The following is a 5442-nucleotide window of genomic DNA, read 5'->3' on the forward strand; positions in this document are numbered from 1 at the left end:
TATAGCTAGTCTAACGATCGCCTTATATATTACTCTTACCTTGTCGAATATTGCTCCCTATATAGATACCGTAAGCCTCTTTATCGAGGCTTTATTAACTTACGCTCGACTCTAGGCTTTCTTAACCTATACATTCTAGCTTAGCTTCGGGTCGAGCTAGATCCCTAGTACTCGTAGCTTCGCTAATAGCTTGGTCTCGTAGCCTTAGATTCTTACCGCCGCCTTTATATTATAGTATGTTCTCGCTTTACTAAAGTGTATAAGTTAGTACTTTTTAGGGGCGAACCGGGCACTATACTTCTTTACCTACTCCTCGCATTTCTTATACCTATCTTTAAGGAGGCGATAGTTCTCTTCTGTCGAGTCTAAATAGGCTAGGATGTTTATATCGTCTACGAACCCTAATACTAAGGTTTACGGAGAGGTGAGTAGGGGGATTAGATCCGACATAAATATTAGAAATAGGATAGGGGAGAGAGTAGATCCCTAAGGTATTCTAGTCTCTACCTTCACCGGGTCGGACGTATACCTTCCTAGGACTAGGTATGTCGTCCGTTCCTAGAGAAAGGAGTAGACGAACGTCGTTACCTACTAGGGGATGCCTTTCTACTATAGGATATATATTAGCCTTTAGTATAAGACGTTATCAAAGGCCCCTACGATATCGAGGGATAGTAAGGACGCCGCTTAGTTCCTACCGTAGTACTAGAGGGTCTGAATTTACTCCGTAATTATCTCTATTACTGTTAGTATCGATCGCTAGCTTCTTCCTCCTATCTATGTTACTAGGAGTACGTAGTTGTCCTCGGTAAGCTACGTAAGTCTCTAGGCTACTATCTTTTCTAGGACCTTCCCTATCGTATTTAGAAGTACTATTGGTCTATACGACTTAGGCTAAGTATAGTCTTCCTTCTATAGCTTACGTAGTACTACTGTTATAGACTCTCTATACGGCTTCGGGTGATACCCTAGCCGTAGGCACGCGGTGAATAGGTTTATAAGGCTCGGCGCGATCTCTTCTCTATACTCTTTTAGTAGTACGTTTAGTATCCTATCTAGGCCTAGGGCTTTTCGTCCTTTTAGCTTACTTATAACTCCTATTACTATATTAGAGCTAACCGCCTAATCTATGTCTAGGGGTTCCGGGTATATACTCGGGTCGATATCCGTAAGGTCTGCCTCTACTTACGTCGAAAAGAAATGGTCGGCTAATACTTTTGCCTTGCCCCGGGGCGTAGCCTAGGCAATCCCTTCGCGGTCTACGATTAGGGGGAAGTGAGGGGTTTGCTACTCTTTAGGTAGTCGTGCCTATTTAGTAAGTCTCTATATCTGTTCCGGGTTTTCTATAACGAGCCCGATCGTCGCTCTCTAGTCCTATAGCTTGTCGCGTCTTATCTATGCCTTCTTCTCTTATGTCGCGCGATAGTATTGCTCCTACGTCTCTTAGGTATACTCCTACGTCTACTGTCGCCTTGCCCTTCTAGCCTCCCTTACCTTCGTAGAGTATTTAGGGGTCTAGAAGGCCTTCTACTACGTTAAGGGCCGGAGTAACGGCGTGTATTGTTCCGCTACTTGCTATATAACCGAGGTAATCTGTTCCGCTACTTAATCTAGCTAAGCTGTCGTCTCGAGTTCTCTATACTATAGTAGGTTCGCTATTAGAAAGCCTCTTATGTCGTCCTAGCGTACCTTCTTCTAGTTACGGCGTAGTTCGCTTACTAGCTCCTCTATCGCCTTCACCCCTAGCGTCGTTTAGATAGGGATATAGTCTAAGGAGGCTTCTAGCGCGTACTTCGGTCGGCATTAGACTAGTCTCTCTTTAAGTTCTCGTAATAGAAAGTATAGGTCGATCGTGCTTATACTAGTACGGGCCTTTATTATAGTCTCCCTATAGAGTATATAGAAGGTAGGGACAGAAGAGCCCTAGAGTACTTAGAAGTCGTCAAGAAGTGATAGTCTAGCTTAGTATATAAGCGCTAAGAATTATATACCCCGTAATATTTACTACGGGACCTAGCCCTCTAAATTCACCCCTCTACTAAACCTTAATAGATTTACTTCGGCTCGTAACTATATGACTTACGGCACTCCCGCGAGCACCCGCGACTACGCTAGACCCTAGAAGAAGTACGTAGAAGACTCGGAACGTAGAGTAGGTTAGAATAAGGTTTTGAGCAAAGCTACTAAGCGCGGCTTCGTACGGGTTAGCCCTATTAATACGGGGACACGTACTCGCGAGGGTCGCGTATAAATATCTAGCCTTCCTAGGCCTCTCTTACTTTCTTCGTCTTTCGTTTTGTATAGCAATTATACTATACCCTTTATATCTGTACTTCGTACCTATATTCTCGCTTTTACCCTTATATCTTATAGGCTAGGCTCTCGCCCTAACATTACGAAAGACTAACAAACCGTCAACTACTCGAGTCATCCTTATAGGTGACTACGCTACCGATAGAGGTGTTAACCTCGACAACTAGGACACTCTATTCTACTTTAGCGAGTAGACTAACATCCCCTTCTCGAACGCCGCTACCTTTAGTACCTAGGCAAACGCTAACCCCGATACCGCCTACGCTCTTATTAACCGCACCGTCTCCTCTTTCCGCGAGACCGCCTAGCAGGTCGAGCAAGCGAACAACTAAGTAATATACCTTTAAGGTATTATAAACACCTTCTAGAACCTCGCCCCGTACGCCGACGATAACCGCCGCTAGTACTTCTCTAAGAAGGTTAACGACCTAGACGAGTTCGACGGTAATAAGAGCAAGTTTAAGGCATTTAAGACATAGCTTACTATTAAGCTATTAGCTAATACCGACCACTTTCCGTAAGAGAAGGACAAAGTTACGTACGTCTTCTCCCTCCTTTAGGGAGACGCCGCGGCTTAGGTATAACACTATATCGATAACGCTACGTAGACTATCGGCTACCCGGACGTCCTTACCTTAATATAGGACCTCCGTACTGCCTTTAGTGATCTAGACCGTAGAGCTACCGCCTAGAACGCTATCCACAACCTCCTCTAGAAGAATAAGAGCTTCGCCGAGTACCTCGCGGCCTTTAACCGCGATATCGGGTTCACCGGCTATAACGAAGAGACTAAGAAGAGCACTCTCCGCCGTAGTTTATTAGTAGAGCTTCTTCGAGCCCTCGAGGACAAGGACGTCGGTACTATAAGCTTCCGTAAGCTTATTAAGACCTACTAGCGCCTCGACTCTAATATAAAACATATCGCCTCTCTCCTCGCTTCCCGTTCTTAAGGTCGTTAGCCTCGTAGTCCCGGAAGCCACTTCGCTACTCTACTAGGCGCCGCCGCTCCTACGGCTCTCTCTCCCGTCTCTATAGGTAACGCTATAGATCTTAGTGCTAGTGCCGCCGTCCCTCGAGTCTAGGGCCTCGTTAACGGTAAGCTTACTCCCAAAGAGAAGCTTCGCCGTCGCTAGGCCGGACTCTATACCTACTACGGCGGTCTAGGCTATATCGTAGCTAACTGTCCGTAGCTCGCTACCCGTAACGCCCGTAACCCGGTTCGCGGCGCTGTCGGCGCTATCGAGCCTACTCCTACTACTCCCGCTAAGCAGGAAAAAGCCTAGGTCTTCCTTATCGACGCGAGGAAGACTAAGAACAACGTTTACCGAAAGTGAAGAGAGGAAGGAAGTTGAGGATTAATATAGTATAGCTAGACCTATACGACGAGACGGGTAAGGACTACGCTTATAAACCGTTCGTTACGAATATAAATATCGGCTTAAAGAAACTCTCTTCTTCTAATCTCACTCTTATAGACACTAGCGTACTAGGCGAGTCTTTTATAGACTATAAACTCGCGACCTCTCTTAACCTCGAACCCTAGGAACTAAAGTACCCTCGTACTCTTAAACTCTTTAACGGTACGGAGACTACTACTAGTAAGATTACTTATATTATATACACGTTAATCACCCTCGGAGGTAAGCGTATGTCGATCACTAGCTTCCTTACGTCCCTACCGTATTAGAAGTTTATCCTCGGCCTCCCCTAGTTTAGACGATACCGACCTATTATCGACTAGACTTCCCTTACTATTAGCTTCCCTCTAGAAGTTCCTACGGTACCTCCGCCTTCTCCGCCGCCTTAGCGCGGTCCTAAGTATACTAAGATCTTCTAGGTAAACGCCGCTACCTTTACTACTACTACTAAGTATCCTAAAGCTTAAGTCTTCGCCGCCTCTCTCCGCGATATCGATATCGCCCTCGAGAAGCTCGACAAGAAGCGTATACCTACCGACCCTACTACGAAGGTCCCTCCTTAGGTATACCACATCCTCTACGTATTCGATACTAAAGCCGTAGACGAGCTACCTCCTTATCGCCCTTACGACCATAAGATTAAGCTAGAAGAAGGTGTAGAGACACCGTTCGGACCGCTATATTCTATGTCCCGAGAAGAGCTTATCGTCCTTAAGAGATACCTCGAAGAGAACCTGAAGAAGGGGTTCATTCGAGCGAGCCGTTCTAGCGCTAGTAGTCCCGTTATGTTCGTTAAGAAGCCCGGCGGTAGCCTACGCTTCTACGTAGACTACCGAGGCTTAAACGCTATTATAAAGAAGAACCGCTACCTAATACCGTTGATTTAGGAGACGCTCGAGCGCCTCTCTAAGGCCAAGTACTTCACTAAGCTCGATATTATCGCTACGTTTAACAAGTTACGAATAGTAGAAGGATACGAGTATCTTATAGCCTTCCGTACTCGCTACGGGCTATTCGAGTCGCTCGTTATGCCCTTCGGCGTTTATAACGGGCCTAGTACCTTCTAGAACTTTATTAACGACATCCTTTAAGAGTTCCTCGATCAGTTCTATACTACCTATATCGACGACATCCTAGTCTATAGCGAGACTAAGGAGGAGCACCGCGAGCACGTCTATAAGGTCCTTTAGAAGCTCGTAGACGCCGGCTTATAGCTCGACATCGACAAGTACGAGTTTAAGAAGACCGAAGTCAAGTTCCTTAGTTTGATCATTACCGTAGACGGTATTAAGATGGACTAAGAGAAGATCGACGCTATCGTCGAATAGGATGCTCCTACGAACATTAAAGAGGTCTAGGGTTTCCTAGGCTTTACTAACTTCTACCGCCGCTTTATCTACGCATTCTCGGGCGTAGTACGCCCTTTAACGAAGCTCACGCGTAAGGGTAAGAAGTTCGCCTAGACCGACGAATACTAGGAGGCTTTTAACTTACTTAAAGCAAAGTTTATTAAGAACCCGCTTCTATAGCACTTCGATTTCGAACTAGAGACCCGTATAGAGACCGACGTATCCGACGGCGTAGTAGGCGGTGTCCTACTATAACGCCGCTCGCCTAAATCCCCCTAGTTACCTATCGCCTTCCTCTCTAAGAAGATGACCGCTACGGAGTATAACTACGAGATCTACGATAAGGAGCTTCTCGCTATCGT

Source organism: Fulvia fulva, chromosome 3, assembly GCF_020509005.1.
Source record: "Fulvia fulva chromosome 3, complete sequence".
Classification (NCBI taxonomy): Eukaryota; Fungi; Ascomycota; class Dothideomycetes; order Mycosphaerellales; family Mycosphaerellaceae; genus Fulvia; species Fulvia fulva.